We start from the raw sequence: 11421 nt of genomic DNA on the forward strand, positions 1-11421 counted from the left end.
CGAGTCTTCTTGGGTATGTCTTTATCAGCTTTGAACATCTGGATTTGGGGAGTTTCTCCCATTATTCCTTGGAGATTTGCTCAAGCTCTGTCATGTTGGATGGAGAGCATCGGTGAACAGCAATCTTCAAGTCTTTCGACAGATTCTCAATGGGATTCAAGTCATGGCTTTGGTTGGGCCACTCAAGGACTTTCACATTCTTGTTCTGAAGCCAGTGTTGCTTTAGCTTCATGTTTAGGGTCATTGTCCTGTTGGAACGTAAATCTTCGTCACAGTCTAAGGTCGTTTGCACTCTGAAGTACATTCTCCTCAAGGATTTTCCTGTATTTATCTCCATTCATTGTTCACTCTATCATCACTCTATGTTCATTCTATGTTCACTCTTGTGCTTGTGTGCTTCCCTCTCTCTCCCCCTCTTGTATCCCACTCCCTTCTTTGTATGTTTTATGTGTCTGTGCATGTTTTCATATTCAATGTGTTAGCTCTTACACAAGCCTCAATTCTGTATACAAAAAGTAATAATAAAATATATAAAAAAAGATCCTTACAAGTCTCCCAGTCCCTGCTGCTGAAAAACTTTCCCATAGTATGATGCTGCCACCACCATGATTCACGGTAGGTATTGTGTTGATAGTTGATGAACTGTGCTCGGTTTCCACCAGACGTAGCGCTTTGCATTCAGGCCAAAGACTTATCAGACCACATAATCATTTGTGTCATGCTCTCTGAGTCTTTCACATGCCTTTTTGCAAACTCCAGGTGTGCTGTCATGTGCCTTTTTCAGGAGTGGCTTCCGTCTGGCTACTCTCTGATAAAGCCTGGATTTGTGAAGTGTGGCAGAGACTGTTGTCCTTCCGACAGGTTCTCCCATCTCAGTCAAGGAACTCTGTAGTTCTGTCAGAGTGGTCATTGGGTTTGCGGTCACCTCCCTGACCAAGATCCTTCTTGTTCGGTTGCTCAGTTTGGTTAGATGGCCAACTCTAGTAAGAGTCTGGGTAGTTCCATATTCTTTCCATTTCCTAATGATGGACCTCACTGTGTTCTTGGGAACTTTCAACACTCTATAAATTGTTTTATACGCTTTCCCCAGATCTACACTTTCTCACAATTCCATGTCGGAATTATACTGACATTTCCTTGGACTTCATGGTGGAGTTTCTGCGCTGAAATGCACTGTCAACTGTGGGACCTTATATAGAAAGTTATATGTGGGATCTCATATAGAAAGGTGTGTTTCTTTTCTAAATCATGTGCAATTAATTGAATTGGCCACAGGTGGACTCCAATCAAGTCGTTAGAGACAGCTTAAGGATGATCAAATGAAATTGGATGTACCTGAGCTCAATTTGGAGTGTCATAGCAAAGGGGTTGAATACTTAGTGACTCAAGACATTTCAGCTTTTCATTTTTAATTAATTTGTAAAAACAATTCTTTCTGAAGGCATTTTCTGAAAGGCTTTCATCTGCAGCTTGAGGAAGTACTGCTCTTGCTCCCACCTGCAGGCAGCCGCGCTTCCAGAAAACGATGCAACCAGCAGCCAAAGTCTGCATACGAAGCAACAACAACCACTGAACAACACAAGCACACATCCGGGAAATAAATGCAGGGTTATTTAAGGCTGAATGATGTGAAAATATAGAAAGGGCCCCGTCATTATAACGGCTTTTGTGCTAGTCTATGTAGATTAATGAACGCGACAGCGAAGCCGGTGTCGATTTCACCGTTGGCATCAACAATTCCGCACGCATTGCTTGGTACACCGGCAAGATTATTCAAGGATAAATCATGTGAAAATCTAGAATTTTCTGCTAGTCTATATAGATTTATTTATGCTCTAAAGATTTAGGATGGGTGGGTGTGGAGCGTGGGGGGGTGCAGGACCTCTCCTGTGGGAGTGAACACTTCATGCCAAATGTAAGTGAGCCTCATGGATGGAAGGGTGTACCCGGAATATGAAAACACACATGGTCGGGTGTTTGGGGGGGGGGGGGGGGAGATTGAAAGTGCAAAATCACCCTGGGAGAGCGAACAGTCTTTATAGCAATAGCCCCATGGGTCAAAAGGTGTGGCCGCCAAATCAGAACACACATACCCATATACATACATGTAAACAGTTCTCCAACCTGAATTTATTGGAACTAGCAACGGTACCCGCCCTATGGGCGGGGATACAATTGGGAGGCCCAAATGAAAAGGCAAAATATCAGAAATTGAAGGCTTTTTTTATTTTAAACGATTCATATAAACATCCGTTGAATCATACCACACGCAAATCATCAAAATCTAAACAGTACATGGCGCCAATTTTGAAAAAAGATTGAATTCTGCAAAACGGAAGCAACCGCTGCACGTCTTTCTCAGTCGCACGTTTATGTGTGAAGAGTGCGCGCCGAATCTGTAACACGGAAGCGGCCACTACACCTGTTTCTCAGTCGCTTTGCACACGCTGCCGTGTTACTTCAGGGCCGCACGTTTATATAGGAAGAGTTCGTCAGGAGTCGATCTGCTCTCTCCTGGTACGTAGAATAAACAGTATTTGTAGAATTTCAACAAAAGCCACATCACTGTTCATATCGGTAAATAATATTCCATCGTGTTTGGAAAAACTGGAAAATTGGAAAACTTGGAAAAATTAGAAAAACAATATAGCCTATTTTACTCCAGGGGGTCCGAGGATTACCCACCCAAAATATCGTTGCGATCGGTTCAGCCGTTTTTGCGGTACCTTCGAACGGACGGACGGACGGACATTTGGTCCGTTTCAGTTATCAGTTTCAGAAAAACAATTAGAGTTATCACCGCAGAACCTCACAATGCACAATGTTTCTGATAACCTTTGTCAAGGGTAAAGCCTCTGATAACCTACAAGGTCGGTTTGCCATTTTCGTGAAGAGTAGGTGAGTTATCGCTGGCATCGTAGTTAATTTACAAAATCTCTACAAATCACTTTCAGTTGAACATCAGGCCTTGCCAGACAATTCGTGAAAAACTTTTCCCAGGTGACCCCACAAGAAGGTGTGAATAACCGGTGCCATTCATTCCACATGCAGTCTGTCGCTGCTGGTTGCATCATGCTGGGAACACGGCTGTGTGGCTGATGCAGTGCAGGAATTTGTAGGTGAGAGCAGGAATTTGTAGGTGAGAGCAGGAATTTGTAGGCGAGAGCAGGAATTTGTTCAATGTTCAAATTCATGATGTTTTCGGGTTGTCCGTCCGTCCGTCCATCTGTACATCCATCCGCACAAGCTAAACCTCGTTTTTCTCAGCAACCACATGTCCGGTTGAGATGAAACTTTCAGGGTAGGAGTGACACCCATGCAGAATGTTTTCCTCATAATTGTAAAGTCATAGATCACGTGGTATGGCAGCCATCTTGGAATAAACGCTAATAATTACAAACATTATTTCTCGGAAACTGCTGAATATAAAAATTTGAAACTTGCCACATTGTCAAGTACTCCCAATGGGGTACAAAAACATGATGACATCATAGGTGAAGTGATATACCAGCCAAACATGTTTTAATCGAATTCCTTATCCTAAAAATCTGAAATTGCATGCACATGATCGATGACCGATTTGTATTGAAATATTAAATTTATGACATCATAGGTCACATGGTTTGGCAGCCATATTGGATTTAACCTAAAATAAAAAAAAATAAAAAAAACATCTCCCAAACCACCAAATAGATTGACTCGAAAATTTACATGTGTCATTGACTAGGCATGGTGATTAAAAGTTGTCCACGAAAATATCATTGGTCACATGGTGTGGCAGCCATATGGGAGGGAAGAACACGCGGGCGGAGGAGGGAAGAACACGCGGGCGGGGGAGGGAAGAACACGCGGGCGGGGGAGGGAAGAACACGCGGGCGGGGGAGGGAAGAACACGCGGGCGGGGGAGGGAAGAACACGCGGGCGGGGGAGGGAAGAACACGCGGGCGGGGGAGGGAAGAACACGCGGGCGGGGGAGGGAAGAACACGCGGGCGGGGGAGGGAAGAACACGCGGGCGGGGGAGGGAAGAACACGCGGGCGGGGGAGGGAAGAACACGCGGGCGGGGGAGGGAAGAACACGCGGGCGGGGGAGGGAAGAACACGCGGGCGGGGGAGGGAAGAACACGTGGGCGGGGGAGGGAAGAACACGTGGGCGGGGGAGGGAAGAACACGCGGGCGGGGGAGGGAAGAACACGCGGGCGGGGGAGGGAAGAACACGCGGGCGGGGGAGGGAAGAACACGCGGGCGGGGGAGGGAAGAACACGCGGGCGGGGGAGGGAAGAACACGCGGGCGGGGGAGGGAAGAACACGCGGACACGGGTGGGGGAGGGAAGAGCACGCGGACACGGGTGGGGGAGGGAAGAGCACGCGGACACGGGTGGGGGAGGGAAGAGCACGCGGACACGGGTGGGGGAGGGAAGAGCACGCGGACACGGGTGGGGGAGGGAAGAGCACGCGGACACGGGTGGGGGAGGGAAGAGCACGCGGACACGGGTGGGGGAGGGAAGAGCACGCGGACACGGGTGGGGGAGGGAAGAGCACGCGGACACGGGTGGGGGAGGGAAGAACACGCGGACACGGGTGGGGGAGGGAAGAACACGCGGACACGGGTGGGGGAGGGAAGAACACGCGGACACGGGTGGGGGAGGGAAGAACACGCGGACACGGGTGGGGGAGGGAAGAACACGCGGACACGGGTGGGGGAGGGAAGAACACGCGGACACGGGTGGGGGAGGGAAGAACACGCGGACACGGGTGGGGGAGGGAAGAACACGCGGACACGGGTGGGGGAGGGAAGAACACGCGGACACGGGTGGGGGAGGGAAGAACACGCGGACACGGGTGGGGGAGGGAAGAGCACGCGGACACGGGTGGGGGAGGGAAGAGCACGCGGACACGGGTGGGGGAGGGAAGAGCACGCGGACACGGGTGGGGGAGGGAAGAGCACGCGGACACGGGTGGGGGAGGGAAGAGCACGCGGACACGGGTGGGGGAGGGAAGAGCACGCGGACACGGGTGGGGGAGGGAAGAGCACGCGGACACGGGTGGGGGAGGGAAGAGCACGCGGACACGGGTGGGGGAGGGAAGAGCACGCGGACACGGGTGGGGGAGGGAAGAGCACGCGGACACGGGTGGGGGAGGGAAGAGCACGCGGACACGGGTGGGGGAGGGAAGAGCACGCGGACACGGGTGGGGGAGGGAAGAACACGCGGACACGGGTGGGGGAGGGAAGAACACGCGGACACGGGTGGGGGAGGGAAGAACACGCGGACACGGGTGGGGGAGGGAAGAACACGCGGACACGGGTGGGGGAGGGAAGAACACGCGGACACGGGTGGGGGAGGGAAGAACACGCGGACACGGGTGGGGGAGGGAAGAACACGCGGACACGGGTGGGGGAGGGAAGAACACGCGGACACGGGTGGGGGAGGGAAGAACACGCGGACACGGGTGGGGGAGGGAAGAACACGCGGACACGGGTGGGGGAGGGAAGAACACGCGGACACGGGTGGGGGAGGGAAGAACACGCGGACACGGGTGGGGGAGGGAAGAACACGCGGACACGGGTGGGGGAGGGAAGAACACGCGGACACGGGTGGGGGAGGGAAGAACACGCGGACACGGGTGGGGGAGGGAAGAACACGCGGACACGGGTGGGGGAGGGAAGAACACGCGGACACGGGTGGGGGAGGGAAGAACACGCGGACACGGGTGGGGGAGGGAAGAACACGCGGACACGGGTGGGGGAGGGAAGAACACGCGGACACGGGTGGGGGAGGGAAGAACACGCGGACACGGGTGGGGGAGGGAAGAACACGCGGACACGGGTGGGGGAGGTAAGAACACGCGGACACGGGTGTGGGAGGGAAGAACACGCGGACACGGGTGGGGGAGGGAAGAACACGCGGACACGGGTGGGGGAGGGAAGAACACGCGGACACGGGTGGGGGAGGGAAGAACACGCGGACACGGGTGGGGGAGGGAAGAACACGCGGACACGGGTGGGGGAGGGAAGAACACGCGGACACGGGTGGGGGAGGGAAGAACACGCGGACACGGGTGGGGGAGGGAAGAACACGCGGACACGGGTGGGGGAGGGAAGAACACGCGGACACGGGTGGGGGAGGGAAGAACACGCGGACACGGGTGGGGGAGGGAAGAACACGCGGACACGGGTGGGGGAGGGAAGAACACGCGGACACGGGTGGGGGAGGGAAGAACACGCGGACACGGGTGGGGGAGGGAAGAACACGCGGACACGGGTGGGGGAGGGAAGAACACGCGGACACGGGTGGGGGAGGGAAGAACACGCGGACACGGGTGGGGGAGGGAAGAACACGCGGACACGGGTGGGGGAGGGAAGAACACGCGGACACGGGTGGGGGAGGGAATAACACGCGGACACGGGTGGGGGAGGGAAGAACACGTGTGCGGGGGAGGGAAGAACACGCGGCGGGGGAGGGAAAAACACGCGGGCGGGGGAGGGAAGAACACGCGGGCGGGGGAGGGAAGAACACGCGGGCGGGGGGAGGGAAGAACACGCCCGCGGGGGAGGGAAGAGCACGTGGACACGGGTGGGGGAGGGAAGAACACGCGGGCGGGGGAGGGAAGAACACGCGGGCGGGGGAGGGAAGAACACGCGGGCGGGGGAGGGAAGAACACGCGGGCGGGGGAGGGAAGAACACGCGGGCGGGGGGGGGGAGAACGCGCGGGCGGGGGGGGGGGAAGAACACGCGGGCGGGGGAGGGAAGAACACGCGGGCGGGGGAGGGAAGAACACGCGGGCGGGGGAGGGAAGAACACGCGGGCGGGGGAGGGAAGAACACGCGGACACGGGTGGGGGAGGGAAGAGCACGTGGCCACGGGCAGGGGAGGGAAGAGCACGCGGACACGGGTGGGGGAGGGAAGAACACGCGACCACGGGCAGGGGAGGGAAGAGCACGCGGACACGGGTGGGGGAGGGAAGAACACGCGGCCACGGGCGGGGGAGGGAAGAACACACGGGCGGGGGAGGGAAGAACACACAGATGACGTCTTCTTGTTTATTTATTTATTTTTATTTGTTTATTTTTATTTTATTTTTTTTTTCTTTGTTTGTTTATTTATTTATTTCTCTGTCTTTTTATTGATTTCTTTCTTTCTTTCTTTTTCTTTCTTGTTTGTTTATTTATTTATTTACTAGCAGGAGTACCCAGCGTTCCCAGGCGGAGGGGTGGGGGGAGGGAGGAGGCAGGAGAAGGAGGTTGAGTCAGGGAGTGGGGGGAATGGAAGGGGGAGGGATGCGAGAGGTGAGGGGAGAGGGATGGGAATGATATACTACATATACATCTTGGGGGGCAGGGGGTGTTGGCTTTGACAGGCCCCTCCGTTTTGGGGGAGGGGGGATGAGAAGGAAGAAAAAATTTACCCTTGCTTCATAACCTGTGTTGCCCAGGTAAAAAAGGGAAAATTGTAATACCCTCTGCCATGACCAGGTGGCGCTACACGGTACACATTTACATAGAGAATTTCCGCCCCTCTCCTGGTGCCCCACACCCTCGCATGAGGCTGCGACCACATAGTCTATGTTACCCCCCAGACAAAGTTGTATTTGTATTTGTATATACTAGGGCATGCCCGTACTATATATATATCTAAAAGTATATCCCCCCCCCCCCCCCCTCTATTTACATGCAATGGTTTGGTCCAAAGCTAACGGCTTGCGAGTACGGTGACAATCCCCCCCCCCCCCTCTATTTACATGAAATGGTTTGGTCCAAAGCTAACGGCTAGCGGAGTTTGGTAAAGAAATCGCCATAGCGTGCACAAATGCGCAGGAAAGCGAAAGAATCGCAAATTAGTTTTAATTAGTTGTAAAACATAGTTTAACGCCAACATAGCGGCAACATAGTTTGCCAACGTGAAATAAATGAATACGCTTTCAAATGTGCCAAAAAAAACAAAAAACGCTACCCGTACGCTCTACCCCGCCCGTACGCCCGTAAACAAAAAAAACAACGCTCTTCGCTTCCGCCCTTCGCTCTGACTGAATTGGGAGAAATAATGCGCATAAGAAATCGAGAAATTATTATTTTCTCCGGAAGAAATCGAATTACGTACCGTAATGGCGCACGCGCTCGGCTCAGCATCAGCTCGCTCTCACATCGGCCACGCCTACGCAATAACGCGTTCTGTGATTGGATGCCGGAAGTGCAGTCCTCACTGTCCGGAAGGTCGTATATCGCAGTTACGATGAATCGCAAATTAGTTTTTATTAGTTTTATAATTAGTTTTAAAACATAGTTTAACGGCAACATAGTTTGCCGACGGGAAATAAATGAATACGCTCTCAAATGTGCCATCCGAGGCAGAGTGTGTTCGCCACGTTCGGCACACGTGATAGCTCGCTGCTCTCTGATTGGTTGAATCGTTTTTTGGACATAGCTCGGTAAGTACTTCTGCGATTAATTTAAAACCTTGAAAAGGCACATCCTCGGGTCCCCAGCAATATACCTGGCAAGTTTCAAGTATATCGGACCGGTAGTTGTCGAGAAACAGCGGTCACAGACATACAAACAAACAAACGTACAAACAAACATACACACAGAGATTACTGGAATTATAGATAGATAAGTGTTTATAGCCAAGTAAAGTATATAAGTGTTTATAGCTGGAGTGACCGGTGTTGCTCAAGAGAAAAAGACACATTAACATATTTGAAATGAGAGAAAATATAATGTAAAAGCAATTACATCCAAATCAGAATCCATCACAAATGTCAAATCATAATTATTTCACCTTTTCGTTGAATATATGCTGGTGAATGTGCCGTTCATCACGTTTCTGAGTTAAGTGTGATGCCGATCAGGTAGAAGAAGAAGCCTTACTACCAACTTGGTACACTTCCGGAATTGTTTGATTTATTTGTGTTCAAATGTCTGGTGATTGTTTTGTATTTATTTATGATAATGTGTACTTGTATACGAGCATTTTTTTTTTTTTTTTGTCTTGCCTAAAACACTCCGACGCACTCACTGATGAACCTCTGAAAGTTTGACGAAGATCCGTTCAGCTATCTCTGATAACAATGGCGACGCACACAGACACACAGACAAACAGACCATCGGTAGATTATGTAGTCGAGTAGTAGACTCTCTTATATAGAAGATTGCACTTACAGGTTTTATGGAAATTTTGACTTCACAGTTTACAGTTATAGATATAAAAATTTTCAAATGCTAAATATTGATTGAAGTTTTGCACACCACTGCTTTCCTATTCCATCTTCAAGTGCTGCATGACGTCATCGCTGGGCACCCACCCAAAGTGTCTCAGCAATGACGGACGCTGAAAGGGAATACTGTACTCAGTTTTCACTCCGTTTGTTTTCTTTCTTGTTTGTTTGTTTGTCCTATGAGCTGAAATTTAACCACAATTGTGTAAGCAGTTGCTTTGGCAAAAAGTGTATTTTTTGGGGGGGATTTATCAATGAAATTATTAATTAATCATCAATCAATTAATTGAATACTTAATTATTACAGATTTATTGAGTACTTATTTATTTTCTTTCTTATCTGGGCAACATCTCAGGCTCCTTTTGAGCTAGGAATCTAACATTTGGACACAACAGTGAGAAGGAATTTGGCTACAAAGGATATTTTTAATTTAATGATCAATCAATTCAACGATTAATTATATTTAATGAATCCATGAATTAATAATTATTTAATCAATTTTCAAAAAGTTACAGCTTCGGATAAAACACTAGAGGTTTAGGTATACTGTTGGGCAATTGATGAATAAATTAACTATTTTACGATTAGTATTTATTTATTTTAATTAATTAATTTAATTAATCCGGTGTGTACCCCGGTGTAGAATAGGTACACCGTATCCCTGCGTGTTGTAAGAAGCGACTAAAAGGGTTGGCATCAGGAAGGGCATCCGGCCATAAAAACATTGCCTCAAAAAGAGAACAATTACAATTACATATGGGCAGGGTACAGCCCGTAGTACCCCATGGGGGACCCCACTCCCTCTCGTCAAAACTCAAGGTGGGGAACAAGATCGAAGCAAGGGTGGAAATCACTCCATTGATGACGACGAAACGTCTGATTCCCCACGTGGAGATTGGTTTCTGAGGTTTGGGACATGGAATGTAGGGACAATGACAGGGAGTTCAGCAGAAGTGGTGGAAGTATTGGTCAGAAGAAGAGTGGACATATGTTGTGTGCAGGAGACGAGATGGAAGGGAAGTGGTGTGAGAATGGTGAAGGGTAGGCAGGGACAGAAATACAAGTTTGTGTGGCAAGGGTGCCCGGAGGGCGTGAATGGTGTTGGTGTCCTGTTTTCTGAGGAGTTTGTAGACAGTGTGGTGAGTGTGACTAGAGTGAGTGATAGGTTGATGATGGTGAAAATGATAATTGGAAATCTCTTGGTGAACGTCATCTCGGGATATGCTCCGCAGGTTGGTCGGAGCGATGAAGAGAAGGACAAGTTCTGGTGTGCGATAGAGAAGCTGATGGAAAACGTGAAAGCTGAGGAAGTTGTTGTGGTAGGAGGAGACCTAAATGGACATGTGGGAAGGAGTATGGATGGTTTTGAGGGAGTTCATGGGGGTTACGGATATGCTGTGAGGAATGGAGAAGGAGAAAGTATTTTGGAGTTTGCTGATCAATCTGGTTTGTTGATTTGTAATACTCAGTTCCAGAAAGAGGATAATAAGCTTGTTACATACACGTCAGGTGGGTCGACGACAACCGTTGACTACCTGATGGTGCGCATGCGAGATAGGGGGCACCTCCGGGACACAAAGGTGATCCCGGGGGAGGAGGCTGTTACACAGCACCACTTGCTTGTCTGCGACATAAGGGTGAATGAAGCGAGGAGAGCTCGGCGGGTGAAGTACCAACCGAGAATGAAGGTGTGGAGGTTGAAAGAGGTGACAGTGAGGGAGGCAATAAAAGAGAGGCTGAGTATGGCAGAGGATGATGTGGTTGAGCTTGAACGTGGTTGGATGTCAATGAAAGATAGTCTGTTGGGAGCCGTTGGTGAGATATGTGGATGGATAAAAGGACCACCGAGGCACTCGGAAACATGGTGGTGGGATGATGAAGTTGAAAAGAGGATTGACGAGAAGAGGAAGAAGTTCAAGGAATGGCAGAAGGTGAAGGGTACGGGGGCAGAAAAGGCAGAGCATGAAAGTTATAAGGCAGCCAAGAAGGCTGCAAAGAAAGAGGAAGCAAAGGCGCAGGAGGCATGGAGGAAAATGTTCGGAGAACGCTTGGATTCGGATTAGGGTCAGAGAGCAGTATTCAGGATTGCAAAGCAGATAGCGAAAGAGAGGTGTGATGTGATGGGGGTGAGTTGCTTGAAGGATGAAGTTGGACAAATCATTGTGGACCCAGATGGAATTAAAGAAAGATGGAAGAGATATATGGAAAT

The sequence above is a fragment of the Myxine glutinosa genome, chromosome 12 (assembly GCF_964187855.1).
Source record: "Myxine glutinosa chromosome 12, kmMyxGlut1.1, whole genome shotgun sequence".
Taxonomy (NCBI): Eukaryota; Metazoa; Chordata; class Myxini; order Myxiniformes; family Myxinidae; genus Myxine; species Myxine glutinosa.